Source organism: Maylandia zebra, linkage group LG2 (assembly GCF_041146795.1).
Source record: "Maylandia zebra isolate NMK-2024a linkage group LG2, Mzebra_GT3a, whole genome shotgun sequence".
Lineage (NCBI taxonomy): Eukaryota > Metazoa > Chordata > Actinopteri > Cichliformes > Cichlidae > Maylandia > Maylandia zebra.
In genome coordinates, this window is record NC_135168.1 from 26,480,081 (window position 1) to 26,492,760 (window position 12,680).

The following is a 12,680-nucleotide window of genomic DNA, read 5'->3' on the forward strand; positions in this document are numbered from 1 at the left end:
GACTGCTCCCAAACACGAGGGGACAAGTAATACCTCTAAAACACTTAAGTTGGCTTTATTAAACATTAGATCTCTAGCTGGGAAAACATTTTTAATTAATGATTTAATCACTGAGCACAGCCTTGATTTTATGTTTTTAACTGAAACTTGGTTGGACCAAAGTAACAGTGGAGCTGTTCTCATCGAGATGACCCCTCCTAACTACAGTTTTATCAGTGAGGTCAGGGCGAGCAGGAGAGGAGGAGGGGTTGCTGTCTTATTTAATGAATCATTTCAATGTAAGCAGCTATCTCCTGGAAGTTTTCAGTCTTTTGAATATGTGGCTTTACAGCTGAAGGCCCCATCCAAAGTTGTGTTTCTTAATGTTTACAGGCCTCCCAAATACTGCACAGACTTTTTTAATGACCTCAGTGAACTGCTGTCTTTGATCTGTGTTGATTTTGACTGTGTAATTATTGCTGGGGATTTTAACATTCATGTGGACAACCCTCAGGACAAAGGGACTAAAGACCTGAGTAACACTCTGGGCAACTTTGGGCTGACTCAGCATGTAACAGAGGCCACACATAATAGAGGACACACTCTTGGCCTACTGATCTCCAAAGGCCTGAGCATTTCAAAGGTTACTGTGTCTGATGTGGGCCTGTCTGATCATTACTGTGTTTTCTTTGAAAGTAAAATCTCAGCCCACACAAATATATCAACAACAGTGATCACAAAACGGTGTATAACTGAACACAGTAGTGCAATTTTTAACCAGGTCTTCCCATTAACACCTGACCTGTCCAGAGGGTCAGTCAATGAGCTCGTCAATAGCTTCAATGCTAACATGTTAAATGTAATGGACACTATTGCTCCCATTAAGGTGAAGGTTATCTCTGGAAGGAAAAAGTCTCCATGGAGAAACTCCACACTGGTGAAAAATGAAAAAAGAGAGTGTAGGAAAGCTGAGCGCAGATGGAGAAAAACAAACCTCCAGGTTCATTATGACATTTATAAAGAGAAACTTCACAATTATAATTTACAACTGAGGAATGCAAGGAGGTCCTACTTCTCTGACATCATCACTAAAAACAGCCATAATGCTCGGGTCTTATTTTCTACAGTTGACAGGCTAACAAACCCTCCTGTGTCAGTGGCAGCTGAACTTCATTCGACCATGGCCTGCAATGACTTTGCCAAATTCTTCACTGAAAAAATCCAAAAAATTAGACAAGCAATTGGTACATCAACAGCAGATCCAGGATATGTACTGTGTCCACCAAAAAACTGTTTAAACACCATGAAACAGTTTCAACCTATTAACAGCAAAGACCTGGAGGACATCTTAGGTCAACTGAACTCCTCCTCCTGCTGTTTAGATGTCCTGCCAACAAGTTTTTTCAAAAAGGTCTCAAAGACTTTAGAGTCAGACCTGTTACAGATCGTCAACTTTTCTTTATTATCAGGTGTGTTTCCAGAATCACTAAAAACTGCTGTAATCAAACCTATACTGAAAAAGGACAATCTTGACAAGACACAAATGAACAACTACAGGCCGATCTCAAATCTCCCGTTTTTAAGTAAGATCATTGAAAAAGCAGTTTCTCAACAGCTCAGTTACTTCTTAAAACAGAATAATTGCTACGATGAGTTCCAGTCAGGTTTTAGACAGAACCACAGCACTGAAACCGCTCTGACCAAAGTGTTTAATGACATATGTCTGAATACAGACAGTGGAAAAATGTCAGTCCTAGTTTTACTGGATCTCAGTGCAGCATTTGATATAGTTGACCACAACATATTACTCAAACGACTGGAGAACTGGACAGGTCTTTCAGGAACTGTACTAAACTGGTTCAAAACATACGTAGAAAACAGGAAATACTTTGTATCAATAGGTAACTTCACATCTGAGCAGACAAGTATCACATGTGGAGTTCCCCAAGGTTCCATCTTGGGACCCCTTCTGTTTAACATCTACATGCTCCCACAGATTATAAACAACAACAAAATAAACTATCACAGCTATGCAGATGACACACAAATATATATCACAATGTCACCAGGAGACCGAGGCCCTGTACAGGCTCTTGGTAAATGCATTGAGGAAATCAATGACTGGTTGTGCCACAATTTTCTCCAGCTAAACAAAAACAAAACTGAGGTAATAGTCTTTGGCGCCAAAGAAAAACGATTACAGGTCACCAGAGAACTTCAATCTATACATCTAAAAACCACAAACCAGGCGAGAAATTTGGGTGTAGTGATGGATGCAGACCTAAACTTAGAAAAACACATTAAGACAATAACAAAGTCAGCTTACTATCACCTCAAGAATATATCAAGGATAAAAGATCTGATGTCTCAACAGGACCTGGAAAAACTAGTCCATGCATTCATCTTTAGTAGGCTTGATTACTGTAACAGCATCTTTACAGGTCTACCTAAAAAATCAGTCAGACAACTACAGCTCATTCAGAACTCTGCTGCTCGAGTCCTCACTAAGACCAAAAAAGTGGACCACATCAGTCCAGCTCTGAGGTCTTTACACTGGCTGCCTGTCCGTCAGAGGATAGACTTTAAAGTTCTGATGCTGGCCTATAAAGCTCTGAATGGTTTAGGACCAAAATACATCAATGACCTCCTGACCCAGTATGAACCATCCAGATCCCTCAGGTCATCTGGATCCGGTCTTTTATCAGTTCCCAGAGTCAGAACCAGACACGGAGAAGCTGCATTCAGCTTTTATGCTCCTTATATCTGGAACAAACTCCCAGAAAGCCTCAGATCAGCTGAAACACTCAGTTTATTTAAATCCAGGTTGAAGACTCACCTGTTCTCAGCTGCATTTGAATGAAGCACCAAATCCACACTTTAAGCTTAAATTTCAAAACTTACATTTAACTACTGATTTTATCTACTGTTCTGATTTTATCTGTTTTGATTTTATATACTGTTGTTTGTTTGTTTGTTTGTTTGTTAATTAGTTAGTTAGTTTATTTGCTTGTTTTAATCAATTTTAAATCATGCTTTTTATTTGTTCTTGTTTCTAATGTCTCTGTAAAGCACTTTGAATCACCTTGTTGTTGAATTGTGCTATACAAATAAACTTGCCTTGCCTTTCTTTGCAAGGACACTCAAAAGCCTGCCATCCATGGATTCTGTCAGTGTTTTGATCTGTTCACCATCAACATTGCGTGCAGCAGCAACCACAGCCTCCCAGACACTGTTCAGAGAGGTGTACTGTTTTCCCTCCTTATAAATCTCACATTTGATGATGGACCACAGGTTCTCAATGGGGTTCAGATCAGGTGAACAAAGAGGCCATGTCATTAGTTTTTCTTCTTTTATACCCTTTCTTGCCAGCCACGCTGTGGAGTACTTGGACGCGTGTGTTGGAGCATTGTCCTGCATGAAAATCATGTTTTTCTTGAAGGATGCAGACTTCTTCCTGTACCACTGCTTGAAGAAGGTGTCTTCCAGAAACTGGCAGTAGGACTGGGAGTTGAGCTTGACTCCATCCTCAACCCGAAAAGGCCCCACAAGCTCATCTTTGATGATACCAGCCCAAACCAGTACTCCACCTCCACCTTGCTGGCGTCTGAGTCAGACTGGAGCTCTCTGCCCTTTACCAATCCAGCCACGGGCCCATCCATCTGGCCCATCAAGACTCACTCTCATGTCATCAGTCCATAAAACCTTAGAAAAACCAGTCTTGAGATATTTCTTGGCCCAATCTTGACGTTTCAGCTTGTGTGGCTTGTTCAGTGGTGGTCGTCTTTCAGCCTTTCTTACCTTGGCCATGTCTCTGAGTATTGCACACCTTGTGCTTTTGGGCACTCCAGTGATGTTGCAGCTCTGAAATATGGCCAAACTGGTGGCAAGTGGCATCTTGGCAGCTGCACGCTTGACTTTTCTCAGTTCATGGGCAGTTATTTTGCACCTTTCGAGTCTATACAGCTTGGAGTAAGACAACATGCATGAAGAGGATGATGTGGACAAAATACTCATTTGCCTAATAATTCTGCACTCCCTGTACATGCGTGCTATGGATGCACTATGTCTTAATTACATCATGAGCATGACAGGAATTTTTAATAACCTCATGCACCGAAAATGAAGCATATCTTTCTATACATAATATATTATACATGTCTAAAATCATTCATTATATTATATCACAAGAGTCTAATTTCTGTAATTATTTCATGTAAGCACTCAGATTCCTAATTTCGCTGTTTGTCTTTGTTGCAAGATTCCCTTTTCCATTCACGAATACCAGATAATATATAACTCATGTAACATTACACAAAATATATTAAAGCATAAAAAGAAAATGAGAAAGTCAAAGTCAGACACAAAAATACCAATCAGTAACCCCAGGGGCTGAAAAATGAAACTAATCCTCAAGAGCCCAAAACTGTATTTTCTCTAATGGCCACTTGAGGATGGCTCCAAAGGGAAGTTAGCCCCCTTGGATTATCCTTTCAAACTGGCTGCTGTGACTCATGAAGTATCTAGTGTGTTTCAGTTTTTAGGCATTTTGTTGATGTCGGTGTTCTGCTGGTCTGACTGCAGATAATGCTTTTACCAGCCTTCTAGATTATTTCGTTCATTCTTTGAAGCATTGGTTTTCTTTTTAAACCTCTAAAACCAGGCAAGATTTTGACTACTGAGTGTTTTGATCTGGACAGAATCATGCATTTCTAAAAAACAAGACTACATTAACCTAGCTGAGACATTGTGTTAGCTTGTGTTTTTAGTCTGATGCAAGGGCGATTCTAGGATCAGAGCTTTGGGGGTGCTGAGCACCCAGAGAGCTGCCCAGCCAGGCAAGATAAACCTGTCTCTGTCAGTCCCTGCATCCTTAAATGTTGTCCCGAGTTCTCTCTGACTGTCACTTTGGTGCATTTAATCCCCTGTTCCTCCCTGTCCTCATCGTCTGTTGTCTTCGTCTCCGTTATCAGTCATCATAATTTTACCATCTCTATGCAAGTCTGCAAATTTCTTTATTAAATCATAAGATTCTTAAATTCATCAAGTCTCTCTGTGCCTGGGTCCTCGTCACAAAACATGACATCACTGTTTTGTACATGTTAACACAATTTAATCCCCACATTTGTGAAAGAAAAGCAAAACACTTTTTTGAAAAGTCTGTAACAAAACCATCAAATCTGATCAAGGTTGTTTAAATGCTGTAAAAGAAGAAGGGATTGGAATAGAAAAAATACATATCCTAACCTTAATTACTGGGGGAGAATAATGAATGATGCTAATAGTGAGTAAAAAGTAAACTGAGTGCATTTTTTGGACAGAGATTCACTTTTAATGTGTATGTATAATATAATACATAAAAAATACTCCCAAAACAGAATTATTACAAATAAATTATTACAAAATATTAATAAACACTATAAAAATGGAGGCAACTTTGCCTGTGGTAGAATGTATACAATGTATGAAAAAATCTTTATTGCAGATACTAATTTTACTAATTTAATAATAATAATTTTGTGTTGTAAGATTTATGACTTTCATGCTTTCATAGTGGTACTTAGGAGAGCTTGACATTTTTTATCAGGTGGTACACACTAAAAAGTTTGAGAAACACTGATAAGTGTGTGTGTGCTTTTGAAAAACATTTAAAGCTGCTGTACAGAATCTTTGAAACAAGCTTAAAACATTTTTAGAATATAAACAGAGCATCTGCTTCTCTTTACAGCTCCTCACTCGACCAGGGCTGTTTGGCACTTTCTGATAGAGTGCAAATGTGATGTACGTACTGCAGCAGTCATACAGACAACTGGACGGTCCAAAAGTTGGCCTACCTATTACTGGCTGAGGTTTTAGTAGAGTTGTGGCTGAACCACATAAAAACATATCATTAATTTTAATCTCCCCAATCAATGATAATGTTATGTTGGAATGTTGTTAAAGAGGGTCAAAAATGTTTCAACCCAGTTTGTTTTGCAGATTCTGTATAGCAGCTTTAATATAGGGAGGACACAACTTCCTGATTGTGTGAGTAAAATCAGGTTTTTTCTCTTTGTCAGTTTAACAGTTTCTGTTGTGCCTGTCACTGCTCCCTGTCTGTTTTCTTACCTGGTTCTTCCTGACTTTGTACTCTCTCCTCACATTCTCCTCTTTCCTCTCTCCCTCTTTGGACTGAGAATCATACACATATAGATTGTATTCAATTAGATGAAAAATTACATTAATATGAAAAAAATTATATTAAGATTGCTAACAAAAAGTCCTCTCTCAGTGTACTTTCAACCAAAAGGCAAATAACCAAACCACATGAAAACCTAATAAAAGATAGAAACATTGCAACACTGATCCAACATTATTCTTGATTGACGGATCATTTGATTTTACACTTTTACCTGAATGTGGCTCCTTTTTTGGAATAAATTTCCTTATATCCACTATGAACCTGGCTGTCTCTCTGTGCAAGAACACGCACACAGACACACACAACAGGAGTTATAAGGTTAATGGGCATTAAGTCAGTTAGCTAGTTAGTATTTATTTTTATTTTTTTTATTTTATTGATTAGCATTCAAATATCTCAGTGAAGACAGAACAAAGATCTACCACAAAGCAAGAAAGCATGAGACAAGGCTAATCAAAAGGTATTGGCTGAAGCATTTGCTTATTATGCCAACCCTTTTAACAAAAGATCTTTTTGCATGCAGCTCCTGTACACAGGGCTCGAAGCAAATAATAAAACAAACAAACAAACAAACAAACAAACAAACAAACAAACAAACAAACAAGGAAAAAAAAAAAAAAACTTTCCACCTTAGATAAGTAACTACATCAAAGCAAAAGAATCAAGAGTTTTTTTGTTTTTTCTTTTTTCTTTTGCTCTTTTCATTCTTGATATATATATATATTTTTTTTTTTCTAATACTCTATTTTTAAACATATTTTTAAACAAGGAAAATGAACTACACTTGTCACGGCAGGGTGCGCCGATGTGTGTGGAAACAGGACCCAAAAGCAGATGACGACGAGGAGTAGTAAGGTTTTAACAGAAAGGTGAGGCTTTATTAAAATGACGGCAGGGGTAAACCAGGAAACCAAAACAAACTGGCAAAACACTAAGAAACAGAACACTAAAGGTACTAAGACCAAAAACTATAACTATGATTGAGGTGGAAATAAACAGGCAAAGACTATGACTAACGTGGACATAACAGACGAAAACTAGAACTATGACTGAGGTGAGGTAAACAGACAAACCGACAATGGCATGCAGAAAACAAAGGGCTTAAATACATACAAGAGGTGATCAGGGGAAGTAGAGACACATGAGGGGAACAGCTGACTAACATAAACCTAATGACAGGACCAGGAGAGGAAAGCTAAATACAATGAACAAAGAACACATGACTGTCAGAATAAAACAGGAAACACTAAAACTAGACATGACAGCACAAACTAACAGACCTAATACATAATGAATAAATACAAGAACCCAAAACATAGAAAACCAGAGGAACAATAAACAAAAGCTGCCCAAACTAAAGACAGAGAGGAAATGACACAAAACTAATCACATAACAAAATGAGACAAATACAAACATGAACTCAGAGCGCTGGGTCAGAGACCCAGCCTGTGACAACACTGTCACGGTTCTGGGTCCGTTGGACCCAGTATTTTGAGTTCATTATGTTTTGGTACTTTTGCATCATGGATTTTCCTCTATGTTTCTCTGGTACTTGGTGTTTCAGTTATCTTGGTGTTTTTCTATATTATGATTTATGATCTGATACTGTTGTGATTATGATTATCATTTAGTAGCCTTTGGTCAGTGTCAAGTCTGTCTCTGTCTAGTCTGTGTCTTAGTAAAGTGTGTTTTGTTTCCTGTTTTACTTTGAAGGTTCTTGTTCCTGTCTGATGTTAGTATGTGCAGCTTTGTTCCCCCTGTCTCGTTAGCCCTGATCTCTCCCAGCTGTGTCTCCCTCCTGTTGCCGATTCCCCCGTTACTACCCTGTGTATATAAGCCCTGTGTGTTTTCCTGCCTGTTGCCGGTTTGTCTGTGTAACTCTGTGTCAGTCTGTTACCCTGTGTTCCACGGTGTCCTGTTCCTCGTCTGCGTCTCTGCTTCTCATCCCGTTGTCATATGCTCCCAGGTCTGTTATTTTTAGTTCTCCCAGTTTAGGTGTATTTAGTTATTTGTTATGCCCCACTGTTTGTTTGCCACTACACCTCTGTAAATAAAACCACCGGTATCTCATCCACTGCCTGCATCTTGGGTCCTTCTTCCAACTCCACACGGCTCGCCTTGGCAGCCGTGACATACACCTTTTTAAATCACTGTCATAACCATTCCGCAGGTTAACTCCTCTAAAAGAAACACATCTCTGCTTTATATTTGTCCTTATCTTGTTTTTTTTAAAGAAATCTGTTCCCCTTAAGTCATATTGACTCTCTCTGACTTTGAACAGCTTCTGAGTACTGAGGCAAAAAAGTTATTTTGTGCTATATACATTATCTGTGCCATTTTATATTCAACTAAATCATAAAATTTCAGGGTATTCAGATTAATAAACAAAATGTTAGTTGGTTCTATATAGTTTGATTGGTTTATAATTCTTATAGCTCTTTTTTGTAACTTGAAAATAGGAAGAGTGTTCGTTTTATATGCATTACCCCATATCTCCAGACAGTAAGTCATATATGGAAGCAACAGAGTACAATAAAGTGTGTATAATGATTTTTTTGTTCAGGACATGCTTTGTTTTATAGAGAATAGCAATGGTTTTTGACATTTTTGTTTTCACATGGTTTATATGAGACTTCCAACTCAGTTTATCATCAATTATCACTCCAAGAAATTTATTTTCGTACACTCTTTCAATTTCAATTCTATTAACCCTTATTTTAGATACATTTTTCATTTGTCTAGTGCCAAAAATAATCAATTTTGTTTTCTTTATATTTAATGATAACTTATTTACATCAAACCAGTTTTTTAATTTATTTAACTCCTTTTCCACTGTAGTCAGAAGCTGTCCTAGGTTTTTACCTGAGCAGTACAGAGTGGTATCGTCAGCAAACAATACACATTTTAACAGTTTGGAAATGCTACATATGCCATTTATATATAATATAAATAATTTAGGGCCCAGCACAGAGCCCTGAGGAACACCACAAGTTACCTCCAACTGCTTAGATTTTACATTATTGAATTCGACATATTGATATCTTTCATCCAGGTAACTTTTCATCCACTTGTATGCTATGCCTCTTATGCCATATCTCTCTAGTTTATTCATTAATATAGAATGATCAATTGTATCAAACGCCTTTTTTAAGTCTATAAAAACACCAACAGTATATTCCTTATTATGTATAGCATTAGATATCCCTTCAACAAGTTCCATCACTGCCATCAAAGTGGACCTTTTCACTCTAAAGCCATATTGGTTATCACTTAGGAGATTATGCTTCTCAATATATTTATCAAGTCTATTAACAAATAACTTTTCTAAAATCTTTGAGAACTGTGGGAGTAGTGATATTGGCCTATAATTGGTAAACTAACATCTCTCTCCGTTTTTATGGATTGGAATAACTTTTGCTATTTTCATTTGTGAGGGAAACACACCAGTTTGAAAGGATAATTACAAATGTATGCGAAAGGTTGCACTATATATTCTATAATACTTTTAACTAATATCATGTCAATACCAAAAAAGTCAGTGGACTTTTTATTTTTAAATGTCTTCACAATGTTAATTATTTATCTATGAGTTGCAGCACCAATAAACATGGAGGACACATTCTGAGTAATATGTTTATTTAGGTCATTATTATTTCTTGACTCTGGAATTTCTTTTGCTAAATTAAAGCCAACATTTACAAAGAAATCATTAAATTCATTTGCAATGTCTTTAGTTTTATCAAGCACAATATCTTTATCTTTTTAAAAATAAATCCATTTCAAACAGGACAGTGGTAACAACAGTAGGCTGCGGACAATTTAAAGTTTTAGATTTTAAATAGGCTGTATACATGTCAATGGGAGCAACAGGACGGTCAAATGTCGCTGATTTTACTATAGAGCATGACGGATTGTAGAGTAGCAACCATTGTCGGAAAACACATTTTCAACACTGCAGGTTACCTGTTGTAATGCTTTTCAGCTAAAAAGAAACATGGTCGAACTCCTACCTACTGTAACTATATAAAGAGTAACTGAAGGTTAAATGCAGCTAATATGTCATGTTTTAAGCCAGGCACTTACACCTCCGCTCCACTGCGTCTCAGCCACCATTGCTCTGGCAGCAAGAGCGCTAGAGCCAGAGCAGGGGAGAGGCGAGCTGGAACAAACCATTTTTTGGGGGGGGTATCTATACTTTTGTTGTTAAAGTGTTACATCTCAAACAAGTACAGTACTGTATGCTTTTTATATTTTTAGTAGTGTGTCACACAAACAGCAAATATTGTCCAAAAAAAGTAAAAAATCTTTGTGGGTTCTTTGATTCATTCAAAATGGGCTAAAATCGTCCCTGGTCTGATGGCTAAATCACTCACTGCCACCCTGCTTCCTCCCATATCTGCAAGCTGTCTTTGTTTTAGCCAAAACTAGATAGATAGAACAAAGGCTCTCCACCCTTTACCAGATTAAATACAGTGACCAGCTCTTCGACTCCCTGATAACTTTAGGCCTTGTTAATCGATCTGGTGGTGTAAAAAAAAAAGGAAAAAATTACAAAACATGGTATCATTGTTCATATACTTATGAGCTTAACCATCAGCCATTCATAAAATACTTCATTGCAGTATCTTGATTCTTTTCTTTTACAGTACTTCCAATGTGATTAGCATCATTTCCCTTTTTCCATAACCCCATCTTGTCCTAGCATTAGCTGTTAGACAGATAGCCTCATATTTGATGCTTGACTGAACACATTCAAAATATGTCACACATATCTGTGATTTTCAGGAATCATAAAGATCTTAACTGGATCATATATATCACATTATTTAGCAAGCTGGCAACAGTCCTTCTAAAAGTGACATAAAACCTACCCACTTTTCAGACTTTTGAAATGAAAATTTCTAGTATCGGATATCAGAACAGATCCTTTATAATCCTGGTTTCTCCACTGTTGTCAGCCTCCCCAGCAGGATAAGAGAAGACAGTGTACCCCTGCTGACTGAGATTACAAAACTGTATCTGTGTTTGAGTGTGGTGGGAATATTATATTATGTTGTACGAACTCATAACTCCTAATTACAATTTGGGAGTGAAAAAGACTCAGTGTTGAAGAAACAAAGGAGCATCTTCTATTAGAGGCATTATTGCAATGCTGAGAGGTGTTTCTGTGCTTTTCTTCTGTTTCTTTCAACTATTTATTAGGGGAGACAAACACATGGTTTCCCATGACCCCTCTAAAATTTAAAACTATGGGGTTACTTATTTCAGCCTACATTCTCAATAATACTCAGCTCCGTGGATGTAAAGCTGTATGAATGAACTGTAGATAAAAACATATGTGCAGTTTCTGCCCTGCCTGCAAGGGCCAGCACCTTGGTTACTTAGCTGAACATTTAGATCATCCAAGAAGGAACCTAATTTCTCTTTATCGTATCCTGGAAGCAGTACCCTAAAGAACAGTTTAAAAGTATAAATAGAGCAGCAAGACTGTCACGGTATTGGGTCTGCACCCAGTATTTGTATTTCAGACTTTGTGATTATAATATTTGATTATTGTTGATTCATGGTTTTTGTTCTCTTTGTTTTCTGCTGGTGTTATATTCTTAGCTCCTATGATTTAGGTTTCTGTTACTTTCCCCTTCGCCGTGTTCCACATCTAGTCACTCTTGTCCAGTGATGGGAAGGTTACTTTTAAAATTTATTCCATTACAGATTACAGAATACATGCCCCAAAATGTATTCTGTAATGTATTCCGTTACGTTACTCAATGGCAGTAACGTATTCTGAATACTTTGGATAACTTAATATATTATCATGCTTTTTACAACTACGTGAATGTACTATTGCTGTGTGATTTATTACTATTACTGAAGGTCCGCGGCTCCGAACCTTAGTAAAGGGACCTCTGACTAATACGGCAGGGTCCGTGTCGGCTCATAGCCGAAAAATAGCTTTACTTTGTTGTGTGGGTCAACTTTTCTTGCAAGAGACAGAGAGAGGCGTTGAAAGACTGCTCCAACGGAACTTGGTACAGTCGAACACAGTGTACAGTCGAGTCTTAATAGCGTACTTACAACTGGGCTCGTCAGGCACTCTTCTTGGCTGCAGTGGTTATTATTATATTTACATGCTTCCAGCTCCCATTTTTGCTTGATGACTGCTCGTACTTTTCCACTATCCTTTTTCTCCCTCCTCTTGCTCACAGACACATAACGTGTATGGCGATCCATTCTCCCTGCAACACGGACTACACTGCCCATGAGGCTACATTCTTTAGAGCTATGCTTGTAGCATTCTGCCTGTTAGCTTAGCACAACAACAACAACAACAAAAAAGCGCTCTCTCACCCAGGAAACACACACAGAGAGAGAGAGAGAGAGAGAGAGAGAGAGAGAGAGAGAGAGAGAGAGAGAGAGAGACCATGGCAACCATAACGCTGCCACCTGGAACAACAGAACGTAGCTGTCAAACAAAACCCAGTCCTGACCCACCACAATATGAAACAGGAAAGTACCGCAGTG